Below are 14,064 nucleotides of genomic sequence, written 5' to 3' on the forward strand. Positions count from 1 at the left end.
TTGTAGTTTCAGTATTCGGTGCAACTCGTCGCCCAAATGTCACGGGAACTCAATCGGATGAAAGCAAACAAAGTGGAACTGATGTGTATGCACATGGTCCACCGTCCAACACACACACACACACACAAACACACACAGGGAAATGCAAAGAGCTTTTAAAAAGGTGCTGGTGCATAAAGCTCCAGCCATTTCTGGTTCGTTCAGCAACTCGGGGCTCTTTAGTGTGAAGACCCAACAGCTCGAATAAGGATTTCATTCCTTTTTTGCCATCGTTTTACTATTTTGTTTTGGGCCCAACGTGTAGGTTAACTTGAAATAAAAATAAAAACGAAATGCTAGGTGGTAAAACGGTAAAACAAACTGCTCTTCCAGTGACGATCAAAAACAGTTCCCAAGCCCGTTTTCGCAGCTGCTGGGTCTCCCCCTTCCCACCCCCTGGCTCATTGGACACAAATGGCACCGGTGCAAGAAGCGATGGGCAGCACTGATGGCTGCGACAAAAAGGTAAAGAAACTGGGAAAAGGTTCCCCAACTCCGCACGGTAGGAACTGGGAGAATATTTTACCTTTGATGAGCCTGTCATGTTGGGGGCCCAGCTTTCGTATTGGTGCACCAGCCACAGGTGAACCAGGCCGCCAGTTGTTCTGTGGGGCACATTCACGGGGTATTTTCGGGGGCCTCCCGGGACACGGTGGTTGTATAGAGCAGCACGAAGAGTAAATAAATCTCCCCAACAGATAGGCTTTTTAGTTCGCATTGAAGGAACAACACAAAAAAAACGGAAAAACATGGAAACATGGATTCTAGTTGCTTGTTTTGGAGGGAACCCGACGAATCACATCGTCCAGGGAGCTGGCAGGTAATGAATAAGAAGCTAATTTGGTACGATGATATACATCGAACGTTGGCAAAAAGGGAAAAAAAGCAAAAAGCTTGCGGTACGGTTGACATTGATGTAGGTAAACATAGTGTCGACTTGTTCTTCCTTCATCACCTACCGGAAACTATAACTAACAGTAAGTCGCTAGTCCATTTTTTGTGCTCCAAATTGGTACGAGCAGCAAATGTTTGATTTAATAGAGTGTGGATTTTTTCTTCCTGCAATGAGGAACTTTAAGGTTGAATTTACATTCTATGTTGCGTTGTGCAAAAAAAACTAAACCATTTTAACGAGCTTTTTACGATCGATCATAACATTCGGCCTTGTAGCAGTTTACGCTAACGTGCCCATTTCGGGAGATTAAATCCGCATCCGGCATTGCGTCCCCGTCACACGTTCGAGCATTCCGAACGGGCAATTAAAACATTTCCGGCGAATTCTTCACAGCAATTAATCCTCCAACATTTCTGGATTTTAAATTTCAAGCCCAGCCGTTAAAAAGCAACGTGTCGTGCGACGCGAAACGTTGGAAAAGCTGTAATGGTTCGTTGTTTTTTGCTTTTCACTCCTTCCAAAATCCGAGGAAATGGCAGCAGGAAACATCCATTCAAGGTTGTGAGATGAAATCGGAATGAACTAATGACAAGTGCTTTCATTTGCCCGCCAGTTGATAAAGCGACCCAAAACGGTAGGACAAAAGGCGCGTCCGTGTTGTCGCTTCTTTCCGGGCGCTGTTGGGATGCTAACAAACAGAACAGGGGGAAATGTCGGGGCCATGTTTTTCCATCATGCTTTCCATTTCCGCTCCCGAAAGCCGGTCAAATGAATCGAGCCAGAGTCGATAGGAAATTTAACACTGCAACTGGACTGAAGCGTGCGCTAGGTTGACACAGAATCGGATCGCTTCAACGTCGAACTGCTGCTGCCGGTACTGTGCTGAATGAAGGAATCTAATTTGCAACAGATTTTTGCAACCGTTTTGCGCTGGGGTGGGCTGGGGCGAAGTTTTCGCTCCCGATGGGAATTACACGGCTGAAAGTCGCCATGTCGTTTGGGCGAACAAAAGTTCTTCGCAGGCAAACTTTCTCTAACTGATTTCGGTAAAATGCCGCCTGGCAACAACAATGGAAAACCGCTTAAGACCATTCGGGGACTGATGTTACCGTCTACCCCTAAGGGGAGTAGCGAGTTAAGCAATGTTTATCACAACCCCAACAATGCATTAATCAGGTAGAACCGATCGAAAAGCGACGTGGAAAGCGAAGCTTGTTATAAAAGATTCGTTAAAAGCTGTGCGCTAAAAGTTTTCTCTCTCGTTTAATTAAAATTCTCTCTCGCAAATTTCCAACTTCTTGTTATGAAAGAACAACGACGTTGAACTCCACAACCCTGCAGGTTGTAGGCGAACAGGTTTTTCTTCAAGCATCACTTTATAAAGTGATTATCGTGATTCTAGTATCAATTTAGTTAACAGTACGTGTTTTGTAGTTGAATGAAATAAGCAAATGCTCCTGCCCGAGATCCATTACCCGGCCCCGGATTTTACCGAGGGGAGCTTTTGAAAGAAATCCGGTTTATCTAAGCAGCTGATAAACGATTTCCCGTGCAAACATTCCTCTATCGGCAGCCGTGCCCTGACGCGGAAGTGCTTCCTCCTTAGGCCGAATAACCTTCAAGCGGCGAGAGCGTGCTTCCTTCGGAAACTTTCACTTGTTTACGGTCATTCGATAAGCATCTTAAGTGGTTTTCGTGAGATTTTCTCAAGCACACCCTGTCGTGGTGGGACGGCAGCGTATCCTGGGACAACGGTTTATGGGGCAATGTGGGCAAAAGCCAATCGTTAGAGAAAAAACCGATCCATCTCGACGACACAATTCCATGGAAAGTGTCGGAACGATTATGAGCAATGTCAGCGAACAGCGAAAGACGTGGAAAATGAAAAGGAAAAGAACGCACAGTTGATTGGGTTTTGAGGATTGCTGATAAGCGCAGCTTTGCGTGGGGTATGCTGGTATAAATTCGGGAAGAATAAATAAATTACTGTCCAATTAAGGGTCAACGGGAAAGTTTTTTGTCCCATTGATCCCGTCGGGAGCACCACGGATCGTTTTACTTATCTTAATTTAAGGGTTTCCGTTTTTTTGTCGTTAATGAATTTTACCTTTCGCGCATTCATCAATAGCAAGGGAAAAGCTATTAATTCTAATTATTTTCTTGCTCATCACATTGCTTTTTTTCGGTGCGAGAAGGATCCTCGGGGGTTTCAATCACCGCAGAATTTACAGAACTTTTTCCATTGGTTATAAACTAAAACTTTCGCCGTAGGCCGATTCAATAAGTTGTGACATTTTTTTTGCCTTCAACTTATAACCTAAACGGATACAAAAAAATATTCGCATTTCCGATAACAAATCCTTGATCGCAGTTGCTTTAAGGGTGAAAAGTTTTGCGGATTAGATTGCAAATCGAGACCAAATCTTTCGACTCGATTCGTAAATCAGCATGAAGCAGTGGCAAATGAATCGTCCGATGATGAAAGAAACCACACGAAGCGGCACTAAAAACCAGCTGGACGTTGGTTTCGGTTGGTATTATTCGAAAACTTTGCTCGTTCAACACGGCTGAGCGATTGTAGAGCATAAATTCAAGCCGTTGTTTGTTTGTTTCTCTCGGCGAAAAGGCTGGTAGGACGATGAACGTTAGAAAATAATTAAATTGTGTTTGGAAAACTAACTTTCCTGTTCAAATAAAAATGAATTATTTGCCATTGACAGTGTGTAACATAGCCATAAGACTAGATTTTTTTTTGTATATTAAAATACACACAAAAATTATACATTACATTTACGCTAAATTATTATGAAAATGTGTATTATACAATAACATAATAAATAAATCACATTTTGCGTCACAATTTTATGGGAGGTTATAGTTATGTGACGCACTGTACTATCTCGTTCATCCTGTTAGCAAAATTGCTGTCGTTGCTGTTATAAGCATTCTCAGCAACCCAACGTAGATGACAAGACAATCTCGTTCGTTTAGTTTGTATAAATAAAAAGTACGAATTGCGGCCTTTTGGTGGAGCATTTCCAAATGGTACAACGAATCATTCTACTAATCGATAATTCAATCAATTTCACGAAATCCTATTTGAAAAACAGTGTTCATGTGTTTACATAGACAAAATATGTCTTGCTGCTTGTTTTCCCTTTCGTTTCCCCAAACTTTCCTACCTTCGATGGAAAATCCCGACGCTCTCGTTCCGCGAAATTCATCTCCATTTCTTTTCCGCTGTGTACGAGGACGAACGTTCTCCTGGGAAAATATACGATTTTCAGCCACTTCCACTTTACGCACACCTCGTTCAAGTGTTTGTGAGGCGTTCGTGGTCCAAAATTTCCATTTCGTGATTATCACGATATGCTAACAGGCGAACCGAAACGAGCAAAGCACGAAGGATTATTTGTACCGTTCCAATTCGTCATGCTCATGAGGTTGGAATTCCTCTTTTCCTTCCACATTTTCCTCCAAATTCCACACGTTTGCGGGAAACATTTAAATTTGTCTTATCGTAGGCCGATCAACCTGCCTACCTGCCTGGGTGGTCGATCCGGTGTGCGCAGTAATCGTTGGCGTAGGCAGGCGCTTCGAGATGAGAATTTCAAAGCAGATTGACGGTGGTACAACAAAGTGTTAAACCGTACATAACATCTTCTCCGGGAGCTTTCAGTGCCTGCTGAGTGGAAAAAACTAACCGTTCGTATCGATTATGCACACATTAACCCAAGCCCATCGAGTGGAAAGTGTTGGACGACAACAGCCACCGAGGTGGAATCGATGTCGATAAAATTGATGTTAGTTTGGTTGAGGTGAGGATGACTAACGTACTAAGTACAGTGAAAGCACAGCAGTGAAGCAGTTTGCAAGCAACGGAGACATACCATTTACAAAAAAAAACACGCTTTCAACCAAACCCAAAGTACGATGAGTCGATGGTGGAACAAGTTTTATGCTTCGCTTGCAACACTCATCGTTCGCACACGCACACTTCCCCCGTACTCCGTAGGATTGAACGTCAAGCATTCTTATCTGTTGATAAGATACACCGTGTCTTGCCGGGCAGTACGCTTGACGGTGGTGTGCAACACAATACGCAGTGTTTGTAACTTTCCTGCTGTGCTGGAGCACAGCGAGAACATACACAAACTTTCGCCGTATCGAGAGTATCTCGATGAGCTTGTGGGATTCTCGACTGTGACTGTATGCTCTCGGAACATAAATGTCATCTCACTGCACCAGTTGCACAGCTTCCCGCACGGCTCGTGCGGTACCGTGGAATGGATGTTGCCGTGTGCCCTTTTGGTGGAAAGATGCAACCAAAAGTTGAAGACTAAAACAAAGCAATAAAAAAACGAACCTCAGGGAAAAGTAATAATCTTCCACTGTCATCCCATCATACAGCGCCGTGTGTTGTTGGTTTGAGCATGGTTGTGTGTTCGGTGCAAGATAAGATTGTAAGATACCTCCTCCAAAAGGAAAAAAGGCGAATTATAACGGGTGTCACCACCAAAAGTATCCGCTGGTAAAGGATTATTCAGCCACATTTCGGCACTTTTGAAGACCCGGACAACACGAAAGATAAATAAAATACAAAAAAGACAGATTAGGCAAGTTTTAAAAACAATACGAATAACTTCAGCTCCTGACAACAAAAATGAAGTATAAAGTTATATCAAATCGAATTAGTTATACTAGCTAACAATGTAGAACTGCTATTTGTTTCATGGAATTTTTACAATTTTTTTCAAATAGCACCTACACATTACGTTTCTACAGTAAGCACCATTATTATATGGTCATTAGTTTTAAATCGAGAAATCAAATTAAACTTTTGGAGATAAATAACATTGTTGGACATGGTTATTAAAACTAAAAAAAAGCTTTTTTATTTGAGTATTATTATGCATACTTTCGCATATTTTCACCCGGATCAATTGCCCCATTTAATGTAAGTATACACCCACAACAGTAAAGAATTAATACAATAAAATTTAACGTAGTCAAACACGTACAAAAAATGGCTCATTACATATTAAAAGACAAATCAAGTACAATGGAATTTGAAACACGCAAACGGTCCCTTTATCCACGTTTACTCAGTGGCTCCGCACCAGAAGCTGCAAAAAAAGTAATTAATTCTAAACGAGATTCCGAGAGCCCATGTTCTGTTAATCCTTTGGCATTAATAATCTCGTGTCCTTTTCCTCTAAAACGAGCGCTTTGTGCGAGTTTGGAATTAAGTCGAATGGGAATTTTAAGGGTTTCCAAAAAAACAAAACCAAAAGCTGCGCTTTTTTTCGCGTGCGTGCGTACTCATTTTATCGGCCCTCGGATTGTGGTTAATCTTGCACCTCGAGGGTTTATTCCATCGAATACACTCGTCAGATGGTTGTTGTCATTGTGCGCGATTTCCTCGTCCGATGGCGAACTGTAATCGCGTTGACAAATCGTTTACGAGCTGACCAAGCTGTCCTTTCCCTGTGGCGGTACATCCATCACCGAAAGGATGGGCCACGGTTCCTCGGTTCCATCAGTTCCAATGGTATTTACCGTAAAGTGAAGTGTTAATGTTGGCATAAAAATAAAATACGGCACGTTTACCGGTACGGAACGTAAGGAAATAACCGAATCCGTGCTATTTCCCTTCCTCGCTCGCAATAGGGCGCCGACTAGTTTCATGATGGAGTGTGATACGGTTTAGCGTAACAAGAGGTCAAAGCAGCAAACGATGAAAACGGACGGCTCTTCAGTATTTTTCGGTATATGCGAGCCGGTCCCGTACGGTCCGGAAAGTAAGTAAAGGAAGGTCATAGAAATTTATTACACACCGAAAAATTCGCCTACGTCTCGCCGTAGGTCGTGGATTTTACACGGGATATTCTACCGTCCGGATACAGCAAATCGACCATTCAAGGGCACGGGCGGCATCGGACCGTATGCGAACAATGATGGTTCCGGCATTCGTTTTCAGCATTTTCCGGTTCCTTTCTCAATCCTTCCATATTTTTTCGCCAAACGGACGGAACGGCTAGTGAAAGAAACACATCGGAAGAAATTATGCATAAATCACAGGTTGATCAAAATGTTCCCCACTCGGAAGGGCGATGCGGGGACGGCAAAACTAACCCTATGACCCGGATGTGGAATAGCAAAATGGCAAACAACGGTACCGCTGCATTCGGCACCGCTTTGTCCATTCGATAAATCGTTGTTTAACGTTGAAAATACATTTGCTGAAGCGAATACTAATGGCATGAAATACATTAGTTGAAGTTGTACCTACCCCGTACAACTCCGGCACCGTAAATGACTGCACCAGGGGAAATACGGGAACCCGCACTCGAACGCGGGGTCGGCGGATCTGTAACTGATGACGGTATTACGATCGTTCTGGAGGGGGCAAAATGGCAAAAAATCGCTCAAGGAAAGCTCATTAACCATTCGTTCTATTTTTAAAGCGAATCATCACCAGCACCAGGGAGGAAACAAATTTTCTTCCCGCACCCGGGGCGCAAAAGCTTGTGCGGTGTGGTTTGCTTTCCTTTTTATGGCTCGATTTCCCAAATCAGGCACCGCAAACATAAAATCAGTTCTGGGAATTGGGTTGCGCTCTGCCCTGTATCCCTATTACACTTGCAATGGAGCCGCCTGAGATTAAGCGCAAAAAAAAAACAGTGCACGATCTTTGCCCATTTTCTTGGCGATTGCTCATTTTGTTTTGGCGCGGTGTATATGTGTGTGTGGGTGTGGGGGGGCGGGAGGCGTTGGGTTTTTTTATTGCCACAAAAGTACGGCATCGTAAAACTTTGGCCAAACTGGAAGACCCCTTTTTAATATTAGCAAAGCAAGAGGGTTTTTGATGGTGTAATTTAGTTACGTATCAGCGGTGGATTAGTGTATTGTTGGACCTCGTTTTTTGGATCCTGGGTGGCAGAAAGATTTTCAAACAAGATGTAAACCCACTTTCGTGATAAGGAAAAACGGATTAAATGAGAATTTTTGGGAGCAGTGACACGATCGCATTAGATAGTGTTGCTACTTGGAATGGAGGCGCCCGGTTATTTACTCTAAACACGACAGGACCGCTATCAAATTCCATCCGGACGGTAAACTGAGCCAAGAAAATGGCCCTATCAAAACCTCCACCAGGTAGTAGTGAGAAAAACAAAAACAGACAGTAGATTCCAGAACCATGCCCGTCCACTTGAACGATAATGTACATGAGAACTTTTAATAAAATTACTTTCACGAGGGTGATGCAGTTTACATTACAATCAATCACAGTAACCGAGTAACCGACACCTGTTCAAAGTGACAATTACGCACTGTTGTACCATATAAAAACCCACAAAAGGGTTCCATCCTGCCATCGATCGGAGCACTGTCCCGGTGTGCGCTCCGATTCATTTGCTCCTGGCGTTAAGTTCAATCAACCAAAGATCACCCGTCCGACGATACGGGTTCGGTAACCGCAAACGAACTTTCGTCACGCCCGTTGGCAATTTCCCGGTACACCTCCGTGCAGTGTCACCGCATGACACCTGACGGCATTTTAGCGACAGAGACTCGGTTTGTTAGTTGTGGTTTCTTTGCATTAGTTCCAACACGGAGCTAATTAAGACGGCACGGGCAAACGGGGTTGAAATGGCGATGTTAGTGTTGAAAGCGAATGAACACGTTCTCGTGTTGAGCAAATAGCAAATAAGGCGACTAAGCTCGTGCTTGCTGTTGTACAGTCAGGATTATCTGGCTTGTGCCAGATGATGACAAACGGTGCCAGTAATGAAACCTTTGCTTTAGAATTCAAATGATTTTTAATAATTTACTTTTACATAGTTGCCTAGAATTCTCCAAGGTTTTTATCCCGTTCTCCCTCCCAATGCCCTATTGACGTCACAGTGTGTATGTGTGTGTGTGAGTGTGTTCTTCACCAACACTTAGCTGAGCATTTTCTCGCCCCGGCAATCTTTGCACCGGAACCGACACACCGGTTTCGCCTTGTGATGGTGATGGGATTTTCGCGTACGATCATTAACCACCGGCACACGGTTAGTTGCTGGCTTTCACGCTCCAAACGTCTTCCGTGTGCGTCTTCGGTGTGTGCAACCTTCGAACACTCTTCGTTAATGGTTCCTGCGAGCCCGAACACCGAGAAGCTCATTTGGGTTTTCTTCACAACGTTCCGAACGCTGTCGTCACAGAGTGGGGGACTCTCGTTCCACCGATTGGGTTGGGGTTTTCGGTAAGTCAAAAGCGAATCTTCCCTGCAATCAACTTCTGCCCCGTGCAAAACTCCTAATGGACCCCAACCCAAGAGACATCCGACACACACACACACACACACACACCGGTGAGGTTTTTGGTTAATATTTCATGTGACCATTGAACCGGTTCCGTTCCACGTTCAATTTTTCCTGTGTCTTCGGACCGATTCTACTCTCGGTGTGATCTTTAACCGGGCAACGAAATAAACCGCTTTTGGGGACACACTTCAACCGGAATTGTGTTTTTCCTCGTCCGCATAAAGTGCCTTTCGGGGAGCGAGGAGAGGCACGCAAACGGGCGGAAATTATGTGGGAAATGTCCACTGCCAGCCCATATGTTTGTGGTGCTCGTGTTCTGTTTGCCGACGAGAGTGCTGGCGGGCTAAAACAAACGATTAATTATGTTTCAAAGCACGGAATCAGGCAGACGTTGTCAGGGATTGTCATTCACCGCCCTGGCAGGCTGTCGGCTTTGCGTTTGAGTTACGCAGCGTGTGACACATGTGTTTCTGCGAAGTCTGGGAACTTGCGACGTCCGGCAGAAGAACAACCGTCCGATGACGCCAGACAACTTTGAACGGATTAAAACAATTGAATCGGAAAGGATTTGGTTATAAATTATGTTGGCCAAGGTTCGAACCATCTGACGGTGTCCTTCCTTGGTTTGGAGTTGGAAAATCAAACAGTTCCACATGGCAAACTCCCGGCGGTACAACGCGTCCTGTGTCACTTGGATGCTTCGGCAATCGGAAGATAATCGGATGGAAAAATTGCACGTGCTCTAATTTCGTTGGCAAACAGAAAGTTTCCTACGGCCAGCAAAAGAACTGGTCAGCGCGTTCGGGTACGGGTGGAAATCGTGTCAATATTGGGGCGTCGTTTTTCTATTTGTCCTGTTGAATTGCCTCCCAATGATGGGGGTGTTCCGGGAAGTTTTCCCCCTACCATCCGCGTGCCTGTGGAGTGCCTGTGGCCAGCGAGGTTTTGCTCATCTTTCAACCCATATTCCATTCACCGATAGCAGAGGGTGTCGATGTTAATATTGTTTCAGTATTCGGAGAAAACAGCGATGCGGAGCGAGAAAACCAAAGTCCGGAACACAGCGGGGGATGTGACCTCCTTAATCCTTCTCATTGGACCGTATCCACTTTGATGGTTTTCTTGTGCTCTTTCGCTTTCTCCGAACACGCCGAACTTCGAGAGGTCAATCACTATCACAGCTATCGTTTGAATTGGGTTCGTTTTGTGCTGCACAACGCAGATAACGCAGTTAACTGGGGGCGAGATGGATAGCACGCCGTACCATTAAATGTAACCTAATCAGCTGGAAAAGATTGGCCATGTATTGTTTCATGCCAGCTGGAGCGTGCAATGACGATGGGAAGGAATTTATCTTCTTTTTCTGTGGACAGCTAATCGAACGAACCGTGCATTATTGGTACATCTATTTGACCAATAAATTGATACTAGCGATAGGCGCGAACATGTACGATAACATGACAAACTAACACCAAATCCAGGCAAGAGATAGGAACAAACATCTTATCCTCAAGAAATATGAAAATTCTATTTCTCTTAACTACACTACACACACGGCTTAAAACAATGAAAATATAGTCAACTGTTAACTGAGCTTAATATGAGCTCAATCGAACATTTGGTCGATCATGGTTTACTTTGCAGCAATTTGAGATGATCCTACATTTGTATTTGTCGATCATATTTCCCTCGGGTGGCATCTTATTGTCATCGTTCAAACTGACACGATTACTTCCCGGTAAGCCCGATAAGTGCCTTTAGCTGTCGTGTCACAATGGATGAAGGCATTGGATACGGCCAGAGCCATGTCGATTTTGCATCAAATCTCTTCGAGTGCGGTGTACATTACAAATCGCTCACTCAACGCTCGCCAGACGTCGGTGGCGGCGGTATATGGGACGGAATTTTATTTAAAAAATTCATCTCGTTTACTGGCGTGATTGAATTCGGCATACGATGGCACACGATCGATTCGGCAAACATTCTTGCCACCGTTTGGCAAAACGACCATCAGGACGGTAAACGACCTGGTAAGAAGCTACATTTTGACTTTCAAATCAAGTGCAGGCGAAAAGCAGGGAGGAATACGTTCCATCATTGCTTTCTCGCGGCATGTCATTCGATCGCAAATCGGAAATGAAAAACGTTGTAGCGGCAGGACCTTTACCGTGTTTGGCAGGTTGATACTGATATCGATCCAGAGATGGGCCACTACGAATTTAATAGAGCTTGTGGAGATGGTGATTGTTTAAAGGGAGCACGGCCAATAATGTGATCCACCGAGAGGTGGTTGAGATGGCTCCTATAGGTATATAGAACTTTAGACTAAACGGTCGCACTTAGGAAAACGGTGGAAAATTTTCCCTCGAAAAGAGTATGCCACGGCTCATAATTAGGCAGAACACGAAAAGTGAGCATTAGAACATTGTAGGTGAATGGCTGCAATTAGCATTTCCATTCTAGCCTGACGATAATGCGCCATTTGGACGTTGCGCTATCAAATGAAAGAAAGCATTCGCTACATGTACTGGGAAAGTTTCGCTAGCTTTCGCTAACGAGCTTTTAACATCTGGAGGCAGTTTGAAAATAGTTGTTACATTTTACGAGCTCTCATCTCAGGTGAGAACTGAACTTATGGGAGTAGAGGATCGGAAAGGAAGCCTTCGTTGGAACGTAACGCTAGCTTAAGTTGGGCCAAAATTAATTCAAATTGAATAAGACAAGTTGTGTGTTTAGTTACATGTGAAGTTTTTGGGGCTTGAAGTTCGTAGTAGCAAATCGTTTTAAACCCACGATCCTAACGGATGGGTTAATGCAATCATAGAGATTAACGTCTAATTTTAATTTGGGTGTACATAAAGTTTGTCTAAGTTTACAACACTCAAGCAAGAAACTAAATACCAAACACCACTGATGGAGGTTGCTGTTGAGGATATACTTCTCAAGAGAGGATAATAAGTTAGTTGAGACAACACTTCGAACCAATGCGAGATAAGTAAATGTTCTTTACGGGGACTTATTTTGTTTCAAAACATCTTCCTCCCGAATTCTTCCGTTTTCAGCTTTCTCCCTTCAACTTTCAACAACAAGCAAATGCGACCAAATTTACTACATCGTTTCCACCAGAATAGATTACGTTAGCACAGGGACAGGGGAGCAGGAAAAGTTTATTCTTATGACCCATGGCAAAATACCTTTTGACCAGCGAAATGGTAGAAATCAATAAAAACCTACAAATATAGTCGCATATTTTCTGTCTATCTTGGCGACTTATGTTGCTCCCTTTTTTTCGTAGCGCTATTAATATTTCTTCTACCAATCGCACACCAAGTGGCCCATCAATATCAACCACTCAATGGCTGAGCCGAAGGATTTCGCGAGTTTCGACCGAAGCGAATACATTCCATTTGATGGATCCACCCGTCAAACCAGCTTTAGAGTTCTGCGCTTCGTGGACAGAATCCCCACCATCTCGCGGTGGGTTCGGTGAAGAGTGAACACGGAAAATACGCAAACAATTTCCGTCAACATTTGTTCCCCGGGGCACATTTTCTTCGGTGAGCCGCGGCGCGTTGAGTTGCTAGCGTGTTTTTATTGCCCAACAACAACAACAACAAAAATACATCGTGGAAGAAGAAGAAAACACTTTCGTCCCAATACACAGTTAAAGACTTTAAAAGTAAACCACAAATCGGAACAGCGAAGCGGTGCGAAATGAAGCATTCAGTGAGGCAAAAGAGCAACGAAAAACACATCATGCCCGAATAGGCATTCGTAGCAAAGTTGTTGGAAGTTGTTTTCGCTGGATCTCCCAACCTACTACCTACTCCCAAGAACGAATTGACTACTGAAAGTCGAACAAGCACACGTACACACAGGGACGCACCTGCCGACCGGGAACGTAGGAACTGAATCGATCTGGTTGCGATTGATGAAACATCCGGGAAGTGAAATATTCCGGGAAGTACACCCGGAGCGTGTGTCTCCAGTTCAATCAAATCAACCCTGGATTCAAAGTTAGCCCCACATTTTGCTGCTGCCCAGAGTTTGCTGTAACTTTTGCCGAGTGGAGGAGTTGGACAAGGCGGTAGAAGAAATAACCACAATCGAATAGAAATGAAGAAAGTGAAAATGATACGAAGCAGGAGACGAGCAAAGTAGACAAGAAAGCGATCCTCTTGATGCCTCCGAACATCTGACCCATCGGGGAATATGTTCCCACACGGAAGAAAGTTTGCTCAAACAATACTGACAGTGTTATTGATTGCTTCGATAAAACTATTTGTAAACCTTTGACGGAGGTGATGCATTTAATTGTAATGTTGTTATCGTGCATTGTTTCACGATTGTCGGTAATCGATGGTCGTTGGGAACTGTTGGGATTGGGGGGAAGTTAGTTAGTTACTCAGTACAGAAGGAACAATTTGTCAGCAAAACAGGGCGAATATTTTGTCAACTCAGGTTTGTTATACAATTAAACATCAATCGAATCAATCTGATCTTATTGAACGCTAGCAAATTATTCAATTCATCAATTATTCTGTTCTGATATTTCATCAAATTCTGTTTTTAGTTAGAAAATTATACTTAAACTTGCATTTCACATCCTTTTATACATCAAGATCTGGCCACCTATTCCGCAGAATTAGTTTAAAGTGTTACACAGCGGTGAGATTGTTCTGTGTGAGGTCAAAGGATAAAATTTTGAAATATTAAAAAAAAAAGTCCTGCATTTCCTCCAACGTTTAGAATATTCTAGAAACAAAAATTGAGTTCGAACGAATCAATGTAACAGAGAATCACAAATAACGTTTCTTA

The 14,064-nt window shown here is 43.6% G+C and overlaps 1 protein-coding gene across 1 annotated transcript in view; it reads right to left on the minus strand.

Annotated features, from left to right (window-relative positions):
- LOC128299096 (AP-1 complex subunit gamma-1-like) overlaps positions 1 to 14,064 on the minus strand; it is a 39,321-nt gene that overhangs the window by 9,892 nt on the left and 15,365 nt on the right. The gene's annotated exons all lie outside the window — the stretch shown is intronic.

Source organism: Anopheles moucheti, chromosome 2, assembly GCF_943734755.1.
Source record: "Anopheles moucheti chromosome 2, idAnoMoucSN_F20_07, whole genome shotgun sequence".
NCBI lineage: Eukaryota > Metazoa > Arthropoda > Insecta > Diptera > Culicidae > Anopheles > Anopheles moucheti.